Source organism: Dasypus novemcinctus, chromosome 18, assembly GCF_030445035.2.
Source record: "Dasypus novemcinctus isolate mDasNov1 chromosome 18, mDasNov1.1.hap2, whole genome shotgun sequence".
Taxonomy (NCBI): Eukaryota; Metazoa; Chordata; class Mammalia; order Cingulata; family Dasypodidae; genus Dasypus; species Dasypus novemcinctus.
The window spans coordinates 50,383,349-50,394,591 of NC_080690.1; positions in this window are offsets into that span (position 1 = coordinate 50,383,349).

Sequence of the window (11,243 nt, forward strand, 5' to 3'; positions counted from 1 at the left end):
CGAGGGGCCGGGGGGCACGAGGAAAATGGCAAGCCTGCCCTCCTGGCACCCCTCACTGGCAAAGCCCAGGCAGAGGAGCTGCTGCGCTAGCTTGGGGAGGCCCCAGCATGGCCGGCTCTGGGCACACTGTTTCCTTCTTCTGATCCACTGCACATCCACCCGTCAACATGACAGTATCTTGGAAACATAGAGAATGTTTTTCATTGTACAAGTAATAGCTACTCATGCTTGAGAAATGTGATAAGCAAAATAAAACCACCCAAAATTCCACCATCCCCCTAAACCACGCCTGACGGCATTTGTATCATCCTTTCCACTTTCATATTTTGCTACTCCTTGGTTACTTCTCAGTCTCCTTTGGTGGTGTCCAGGGCTCAGTCCTTGCTCCTTTTCTCCTCTCTGGTCACGGCCATCCTCTCTGCATCCTGCCCAGCCCCGTGGCTTTAAATACCAGCTTGCCGCTGTCTGCAAGGTTTGATCTAAACTCCAGACTCTAATCTCCTGCTTTGTACTCAACATCACCACCTGGATGTGTATTATCCATCTCCTCAAACTTACCTTATCCAAAAATGTCCATCCACACCTGCAAAAGCAAATCCACAATGGACAAAATATCAGCGTTCTAAATAAAAGCAAAAGGATCTGGCCCTCACTGGTTTCACCTTAGCCCTCGCCCTTTCAGATCCTTTTTGGACATTTTTTAGATGTAGGTATTTTGTTTATCCCAGATTTTTTGCATTCCTTTTGATTTTTTTCAACATTGCACTAAACTATTTTACTTGATTACTGAGTTTTTTGGTGCCCCTTAAACTTTGCACCTGGGGCAAGTGCCGCACTCACCTCACCCTTGTGCTGGCTCCAGATACCCAGGCCACCCCCTCTCGGCCACTACCACTGGGCACCAACTAACCAGCCCCATGCCTAGTATGTCTGGCAACTCCAGCCACTTCCCACCTTGAAGGAAACACCTTATCACTGGAAGGGGGCTGGCATCCCAAGAAACTGTCAAAGATGCAACCCAGAAGATGCATCCCAGAAAAATCGGGGAGGTACCAGCCCTAGAAAGCAGTTAGACGAGTGGGAAACAGGGATGAGAGGGAACCAGGCACACACATCCCTTCTTCCCCCTCACTCGCCCACGGGCTGCTGTGAGACAGCGTGTCCCCTGCAGCCCACCTTCCTGGAGACCACGGCAGGCCCAGCAGAGTCACCCTGCTGTGCCTGTCCTCAGCCAGCCCCCCTTGCCTCGCCGCCCTCTTCCCTCTCTGCCCGCAGTTTGCACCTCCCAAATGAAGCATCCGTCCTTCAATCCTCGCCTTGAGCTCTGCTTTCTAGAGATACTGGGCTATGCCTGATCTGCTTCCGAATGTTGTGTTTTGTCATTTTGAACTACTTCGTGGCTTTAAAATGCAGTTTTTAAATATCTAGTACAAGTTCTACATCCCTCTTTTTTTTCTCCTTCAAAATTTCTTTGCCTATTATTACTCATTAAATCATCCAAATGAACTTTCCTAGGAGTTAAATTCTGGAGGTGGAGCGGGGGGTGGGAATGTCTTGGTAGTTTTCAAATCATCTTCATATTTATTACCATTTTTCCATCCAACACAAATGTTTATTAACAGCTTGAGGTGCAAGCACAGTGCTGGGCTCTCTATGACCCCACTGGAATTACAATCTAACTGAGGAGTTAAAGAGAACACTAAACAGCCTTTTGATAAGCCCAGGAGGTAGATATCTGTATCCCCGTTTTGGGCAGTGCTGGGGTCCATAAGTGCTGGAAGAGGGCAGCAGTTGACGGAAGAGGCTGAGTTGACGTCAGAGCCCTCCTCTGCCTGACCCTTGAGCCATGCTCTCTCCACTCACCAGCCTGGGACATGGGTGACCTGCAAAGGCAGCGAGCAGAAGAAAAGGTCAGAGAACGGAGAGAGCTTGGGGAGGGGAAGTCGGGGGGGGGGGGGGCGGTCTTCACTGAGAACAAGGAAGATTTAAGGAAGTGAAGAGAGGCAACATCAGTCCAAGAGGGAGTGACATCTATGGAGGATTCCAAGAGTAACTGGATTCCAGGCAGGACCCTAAAGCATCCAGATCCCAGTGGACAGGGCAGGCACACAGCAGGCGCTCCTAAGTGCTGGGTGGGGGTGACTTCCTCCTGCCTGGGAGTCCCGGTGCCCCTGGTACTTGACCCATGACCCCCATGTGGTCCGCAGTGTGTATCCTGGCCAAAGGGATCCAGGTCAGCAATGTCCCACCCTGGCTGGGCAGGATGTTAAAGTCGTCTTCAAATGTTCACTTTCCTGGAATGTCACAAAACAAAATTTGACTTGGAAATGATACCTCTTAGTGTGATAGTGGTCTTTGTGCTTTTTAAAAATTAAAATCAGTCAAAATCAGCTTACTCAACCAAAACGTGGTATCTACCGACCATGCACAGGCGCCGGGCGGTCCTGCTTTGAGAAACCCACGACCTGTCTCTGCACAGGCAGGGTCACTCTCCCTCATGTGGCTGCATCCTGAGCAACTAGTGCCGTGCATGGAGCATGGGGTGCTAGAAGGAATGAATGAGTGAGTCACTAAGAACGACGTGCATTTCCTGAGACACGCCGTGTTGGCAGCACGAGCAAAGAGCTATGGAAATGCTGGAGAGCGCACAGCCTCCCAGAGCAGGTGACACTGGAGGTGGTGCCCAATGAGTCGGGGAGAGGCAGCTGTCTCACCCCATTCCTGCTCCGCGGCCAGGAGACTGGAACTGCCTCTCCCATCCAAGGAGCAAGATGAAACGAGGAAACAACTCCACCTGCCAAGACAGTGCTCCATTAGCTGTGGCCACTCAGAAGACAAATGCCGCTTTTTGTGTGTGTACTTGGTGGGGAGGGGACAGGTTCTTGAAATGGGACTTGAGGACGCCTCTGGCATATCCTGATGGGATATTTCAGGCAGTGGGATGAGCCTTTGCAAAGGCATGGGCTCAACCCAGGTGTGCTTTGAGCCTGCAAAGTGGTCCAATGGGACTGAAGTCACTGACCACATGCTGGGGAGGGGACGGAGAAGAAGGGCATGACCTTGAACACTGAAGGAGGTGGGGGGCCCTCTGGGCATATTCTGAGTGCCTCTGTGTCCACTGGGTCCCACAATATCCCCAAGAAGAAGGCTCAAGAGGGGTGTTCACACAGTAAATGTTTAGGGTGCACTTCCTGTGGGCCAAGCACACTCTAAATATTGGGACACAACGTGGATGCACCAGATCAACAAGGTCCCCTCCCTCATGGAGCTGACATTCAACAGGGAAGGCAACGCCTCAGAGCAACAAGAGCTAAGGAGAGGTACAGCCTGCAATGGGACAGGGCAACTGCAAGAGCCGTTTGGGCAGTGTGCCCGGGAGCGCTGACCTGACCGGCAGCGATGTGGGAGAAGGGCGTTGCCAGCAGAGGGAGCAGCAAACACGAAGCCTAATCTGAGGAACAGAAAGGTCTGTGGCCGAGGGCTCCCAAGCACCAGGGAAAGGGGCACAACATGGGGTCAGAGAAGAGGCTGACCCCAAGACCTGCAGGGCCCAGGAGGCTGCGAGGATAGGTTTGGGAGTTCTTATAATGGAAGATTGCAGGCAGGCGAGCGGCAGGACCAGATTTCTGGTTAAAAGATCAGTCTGGATACTGTGAGAAAATTCGAGAGTGGAAGCAGGAAGTCTAGAGAGGAAGCTGATGGAGCAGACCAGGTAAGAAGAGGCGTGGAGATGGAGAGGTCAGCAGGCTCGGGGTCTGTTCTGGAGGAACACAAGGTTTTCCCACCGTGAGCGTATCCAAAGCTTTGGGTTCCCCTTGCTCTGCTGATGCCTCAGCACCAGCCTCCCCTCATTGCCACACTGCACCCCTGGGTACCTAGTGTCTGAGAAGGCAACCGTGAAGAAACAAAGCAAGACAGAGAGAAAGGAGAGGGTCCAATCTGCCCCCCACACCGCCTGAGGCAAGGGGCCTCGCTGGCACTGGCAGGAGGGACGGACCTGTCTGTCACTTGCTTGAAGTGTCACAGCCTCTCCAGCGTCACTGTCTTGGAGCCTCATGACAACTCTAGGAGCCAAGCGCGTTTTTGCTTTTCCCATTTTACCGTGAGAAGACCGCAGTTCAGAGGCACAAAAAATCCCCAAAGAGGCCACACGGCTCTCACACGGCCAGTCGACATTCGCGGGCTGGCCCATCAGCCCCGAGCTGCACGTGGTGTGCAGGCGCCCAGTGAGGCAGAGGGGCCGGGCGGGCTCCCAGCGCAGACCTGAGGTTCATTCCGCACATGGAGCCCCCACTCCGTGCTGGGGGTGGGGTGGGAAATGCCACCCTCATCACACCCCCAGAAGCAAGGGTGAGTGAGGGCGCAGCAGGGGGCCCCAGCACTGGAGGGGCAGCTGTCCCCAGCCCACTGTCCAGAAGTGGCCCCGCTCAACAATTTCCCCTAAGGGAAGGCAGTGAAGGGTGGGCTGAAGAGCCTGAAGTCCAGCCTCCAAAGCCAGAGGCAACACACAGTGACCTGGGACAAGTGCTGGACCAGTTTGCGCCTCTGTGAAGTGACGGCGTGGGGATTCAGTTAGCTCATAGAATGAACCACCCAGCACGGCGCCAGGCACCTGCTACACGTTCTGTCGATGTTGGCCGTGGGTCACTGTTATCAGAAGGAACATCTTGACGGGGCTGCCTGTTACGGGAGGTTCTCGGGACCCTGGGGAAGCGTGTGGAATGCTTTGTGGGCCTTCACTGTCAAGCGGTGGCCACCTCTTCCACGTGCTTGCTCCCCACAGACAGCCCACTCCCCACTGCGCCCCGGCGGTAGACCCTCATTACCCCAGGGCCATGCCCAGGTAGGGAGACCGAGGGGTTTCCCAGGATCGGGGGCTTTCAGTGCTAAAACCAGGAAAGCCCCAGTCAAGCCAGGACAAGTCTGCCAATGCCCAGAGGTCCCAGTCCTCGCCCTGGGAGGGGTCCCTCAGGACAGCATGGGAACGGAGGGTGCTCAGCTGGCCTCACCCTGTGGGCTCACTCCTGCCTACCGCCTGGCTGTAATGCCGCATGTGCTGTGCTCAGGCAGGGTGTGTCCTACAGAGCTGCTTTGGGCTTTGGAGGAGTTCTCGGCCTCCCCTAGGACACCTTTCAAAGAAAGTTTCTTCTCTTGCTGGAAAATTGTTCAAACTGTCAAACAGCTCTTTTCCCAGACGGCCTCGGCTAAGAACAGCCATTGAAGGCTTTCGTTTCTTACAGGCTTTGACTCTTGGAGGAAAGCAGGGGTCCAGCCAGGCAGGAGGGGCAGGCATGGACTCACTTTCTACCTGCTCTGCCCTTGGATTCAGGCATAATGGGTGTCACAACTCTGAGTTCAGGGAGGCAAGGGATAGGAGTCCCCCTGGCCTTTCTGCAGCACTTGGTTTGCTGTTGGAGACTCAAGCCCTGACCGTGGGCAAAAAGCATTCTGCGCAGGTCTAGGTGGGAAGGCCCCTTTACCTGGCATTGCTGGCATGTCTTCTCCACCATTGTCCTTCACCTGGAGGTTACCTGTCACCTCATATATCCCCTTGACCTCCAGAGAGGGTGGCTTTTAACTCCAGCCTGGTTTTCCTTATGGCAACCTTTCTGGAGAGTTGGAAATGACTCTGAAGGAAATGATCAGAAGAATTTCTGCTCTGGGAGATGCGGACCCTTCCAAGAATGTAACTCCTTTTGCCATCTTAGGACCTGAGAGCTTAGGCAGTGTGCCCAAGGCCACACAACAAGTCAGAGGCCAAAACCTCTTCTCAGATGATGGTTGCACCCCTCAGACTTTCCTCTCCCAGCACCAAGGACAACATTCAGCCCCCTGGGACAAGCCGTCACATTGCATAACCCAGCTCCAGAAACCCTCTTCAAAGAAAGCTTCCTCTGTACTTTGCACAGAAAAACTCCAATCCACAACATGGCCAGGGGTCCTTCTGGAAAACAGTGATGTCACTGGCTATATGATCACAATACTTCACCTGATGCTGAAGGAAGCCAAGACCCACAAAGTTCTACATACTTTGCTTTTTGTTTAATTCAGTGGGGTCCCAATCTACTGAATGACCAACTAATAAGGCAACATTTGAAAGGAAGGTTTCTCTTAATCTGACATTACAGTAGGGAAAGATCATTCTAACTAATTCCCGAGCCTTTGCATTCACCATTTTCCCATTAATGTGGGAAACTTTGTCCCTGATGCACCAGAATGCCGAGGCAAGTCACAACCCTCTGGGGAGCCAGGACCACACCCTGGAGAGTGGCATGAGGGACAAAATGAATTTGGGGAGGCGTGGTCTTCTGCAAGGGCCAAGGACAAAGAAGAGGCTCCTGGGCAACCACATCTGCCAGCTCAGATTGAGGTCACTGAGAAAACATTCCTGTCCCTCCATCCTTGCCCAGACGAGCCACAGCCCCCTCAGCAGTAGACATCTCTGCTCAACCAACCTTTCCACAACGAGGGAGGCCAACCATGGCAGAGGGGGCTGGACAACAGAGCGAGAGAAGAACACTAGGGGCAGCTGTTATAAGACTCCAGCTGTCAGTGGTCGGTCCCAGTGCACGGGTTTCCCAGAGGAGAAAAACAGAGCCCAGGGAATGTTGTTCTCAAAGATAAGCATATACCATTGCAAACTCATGCTTCAGCAAGTCAGGGCAGAGGGTACTTGGCAAAATATTCAGTTCTCTCACCTCAGGCCCTCCTCTCTCTGTCCAGGGTGGGACAGTGTCCCCACTTTGCTCTCAATAAGCAGTAAAGTATCTACAGTCCAATAACCCAGTCATCAAGGTAGATCAAGTGTACTCACAGAACATGGGACATAGGCAGGAAGATGCAGCATGGACACTTCCTCTTCATTCCCAACCCTGGGACATTCATGGTCAACAAAAGCACCACTGGAAACTTCTAAATGAGGGGGAAATTACAATGCTGACAGGAGCCAGGTAGGCAACATAAATGAGTGAAGCCAGTCAAGTGTAGGAAACAGAACAGAGCAAAACAGAGATCTATGGATGAGGAGAATATACGGAGTGGAGAGGACTGCAGCAAAATAAATAATATACCTTCATCTAAAAGGAGCAGCCTTACTCTGCACTCATGCAATCATGACCATGTGAAATATTTGGATTTTTCCAAGAGATCCTGGAAATGTGGATTGTTATGTGCAATCTTTTGACTTTTAAATGCTGGATCCGACATAGATCCAACCTCACACCATATATAAAAGTTAACTTATATTTAGCCTAATATAAGAACTAAAACCATAAAACTCTTAGAAGAAAAACATAGGGAAAAATCTTCACAACCTCACATTTTGCAATGGATTCTTAAATATGACACCAAAAGCATAAGGAACAAAATAAATTGATAAACTGGATTTCATCAAAATTTAAAACTTTTGTGCATCAAAGAACATTATCAAGAGAGTGAAAACATAACCTACAAAATGGGAAAAATTAGTTGAAAATTTTTAATATCCAGAATATATAAAGAATCCTTATACCTCAACACTAAAAGGAAAACCAATTCAATTTTAAAATGGGCAAAGAACTTAAACAGACATTTCTCCAAAGAAGATATGCAAATGGCCAATAAACACATGAAAAGATGCTCAATAGCATCAGCCATTAGGGAAATGCAAATCAAAACCACAATGAGATACCATTTCATACCTACTAGAACGGTAGGGAGGGAAAATGACAAGTGTTAGCAAGGATGTAGAGATATCAGAACCCTCATGCATTGTGGGTGGTAATGTAAAATGGTTTAGCCACTGAGAAAAATAGTTTGGTGGTTCCTCAAAAATTTAGACATAGAACTACCATATAACCCAGCAATTCAAAACTAGATAAACATCCAAAAGAACTGAAAGCAGGGATTCAGATATTTGTAAGCTAATGTTCCTAGCAGCATTATCCACAATAGCCAAATGTAGAAACATTTCAAGAGTCTATCGGCAGATGAAAAGAAAAATAAAATGAGGTATAGGCACACAATGGAGTATTATTCAGCCGGAAAAGGAATGAAATTCTGATACATGTGACATGGGTGAAACTTGAAAACATTACATGAAAGAAGCCAGGCACAAAAGAACAAATTCATATGATTCCACTTACTTTATCAAAAAAAAAAAAAAAAAAAAGCAAATCCCAGAGAAAGAAAATAGATCCTTTCTTTTTAATAGATTAGAGAAATAAAGATTAGACATTACCAGGGACTGGAGGGAAGGTTAATGGGAAGTTATTATTTGAAGGGTACAGAGTTTCCATTCTGGGTCATGAAAAATTTTGGTAATGAATAGTGATAATGGTAGTACAATCCTGTGAATGTAATTAATGCTGCTGAATTGTACACTTAAAAATGGTTAAAATGGCAAATGTTATGTTTATATATATTTATATATAGCCACAAATTAATTTTAAAACAATGTAGTGCCTTGCCCTCCGAAAAGGTCGCCTGGGCTTAAAGACAACCCCCAGGTCATCTGTTTGCAACCTCAGTTCCAAATGCCTTTCTAGGGTCTGGGAAAAGCTAACCCGGCAGGCTGAGCCCCTAGTGCAGCCCTTGACTCATGCACGGCTCTTCCCTCCCAGGAGCTTGTCTGCCCCTACCCACTTCCGGTCTAGGGGTTGTGCGGAAGCTCGAGGTTGCAGAGCACTGGACAGAGGGCAGGGCGGCTCTTGTGGACGCAGTGCAGGACTCTCTGCAGGGACCGAGGATACTCCTCTGCTGGAGAGTGACCCATTCACAGGGCGGGCAGAAAGGCCAGGGTCCTCAGAGCTCTATCTACCTGCTCCCGGGCCCTGCACCTCACCTCAATTCAAAGACATTTGAACAAATTAAACTCCACACCAAAGGTCTGTGTCCTTTTAAAGTGTGCACCTAATTACTCATGTCTGTGATCCACAGGACCTCTTAATGTGTATTTTGAAAAGTGAAACCCTTTTGTGTGCAAATATTGCAGGAACAAGAATTCCTTGGTGCCGCAATTCCCTTTTGATGCCCTGGTTAGACGCCCAGAGATGAAATTGCCCTTGAATGTTATCCACATCTGATATTCTTATCTTATGTGCCAGAGCCCAAATGATGCACATTGGGAAAATAAGATTCTGGGCCTGCGATCTGTGCCCAGAGTCCCCGTCACATGGCCTTAATTCTCCTAAGAGGCATTTGGGTGAGGAGGCATGGAGCAACTCAGACAGATGCAGAAACTTGCCGTGGTTTGTTACAATAAAAACGGCATTAATTTAATGCAGAGGATAGGGCAGCCCTTCAGATAGGGGGTGCTGGTCCCCCAAGGAGGCCTGAAGACCTCGACTGCAGCCAAGCTGACCTGGCCCCTTTCCCAACGCAGACACCAGCTTGCCTGGCCACCACCAAGCAGAAGGACCCCAGGCTCCAATTTTGGGTCGGTTTTCTCAGACCCTGCATCAGGGCCAGCTTCCGTGTGTATGCAGTCCCAGAGCCCCGCCCCGCCCCTCAGAGGGCCTCAGGCTTGGCTAAAGCTCTGCCGTTGTGTCTTGAAATTCTCAATCATTTTTTAACAAGGATCCCTGCATTTTCATTTTGACCTGGACCCCTCAAAAGATACAGACAGCCCCATGGAGGCACCACACCACGACTGCTCAGCCGCTGTGGGGCTCAGCTGGGACCTGCTCACCCCCAGAAGACAGCCCACGAAGGGATCTGACTCCAGCTCGCAGCCGTGGAAGGCTCATCTAAGGCAGGTGCACTGCCTTGGTTTGGGTGTGCGCGACCACGGAGTGTCCGATCAGGGCGGCGGGGGGGACAGCCCTCACCAGCCCCGGCAGACGCAGCTGAAAGAGTGGAGAGGCCAGGCGCTGGGTGTGGTGGGCTTCCTGGAGGAGAAGCTGGGATTGAATGAATGAAAGGTTCTCAGAGATACCCTTAAAAGTGGGGTGGGGATACAAGAAGCAAACAAGTTTGGGACAGCAGGCTGGGAGACAAGGTGCAGGTAGGCCTGGGCTAGAGGGGCGGGAGCAGGTGGAAGCAGTGTGGGTTGTAGGGGTGGGCTGGGGAGCCTGGCCTGCTGGGATTCCAGCTCGGGGTCCCTCTCCCTGGCCACTCTGTGCAGGCAGCAGCGACCTCACTCGACCTCCGGGGTCACGGCCCCTGCCACCCTCCAGACCCCCTCCTCACCCCTCATGGCCTTGCACAAAGGCTGCTCTAATTCTCCTCGCAGCCTGGGCGAGAGGCAGTCAGGGAACAATGCTATCTGCGCGTGGTGGCGCCCAAAATACGACTGTCATTTATTTCCTTATATGAAATTAGAGCACGCCTTGTAGCCATAATGAATCATTTCCTTCCTGCCTCAGCCGCGGTGTCAGGCAGGAGCTCAGAAGCCCCCATTCAGGACCTTTCACTCCATCGCAGGCTAATAATAACCCACCCAGGAGAGCGCCCATCTTCCCGAGACAATGCCGGGCCGGGCGGGCATCGCGGGAGGCGGCACTGCCCAGGGTGGGGGCGCCGGCATGGGGGTGGGGCCCCAGGTGGAAACTGCCATCCTGATCTCTTTCCAGCTGCTCACCTGAGGCGGCAGGGAACAGGCTTTCTTCCACCAGGATTTCTTCCCTTTGTTGCCCAGCTCGAGCCCAGAAGCCCTCTCCTTGAGCCAGGCCCCCACCCAGCCCCACTACCACAGGTGCCCTCACCCTCCACTCAGTCTCCAGCTTTCCAGGCTGCTTCCCCAGGCTCCTCTCAGTCCCACCGGGGCGTGGAACCCCCAGGAGCCCTCCCCACCTCTCGCACATCCCTGCCCAGGGCAAGCTCTGCTATAACAGGTGCTCGGTCATTGAATAAACATATCCAGATGGAGCCAAGTCCCCGGATGTCTCCTTCAGGGGCTGTGGCCTGGGAACCTTGTCCAGCCCTGGGGGAGCCAGACCCAGACCCTGCCCCACAGAGTCTGCCCACCTGGCTACGAGCAAGGCCAGCCCAGGGGACACTCTCGTCTCAAGCCCCTGCAGCTATCGTTTGTCTCTTCCACTTAGTACAACTTCCTAAAGCCTTTTTGGCCTCCAGATCTGCAGAAGCAGGCAGGAGGCCAGTGTTGTTGAATGAAGAAATAAAAAATTAAGGAATGAATGAGAGTCAAAGACCATGTGCTCATTGATGTGGAACAACCCCCAGGGCAAGGGCGATCAGAGAAGGGAGGCAGCTCGCCGAGTCCTAGAGGAGGAGGGCGGAAGGGATGGCGGAGGGGGCCACCTGGC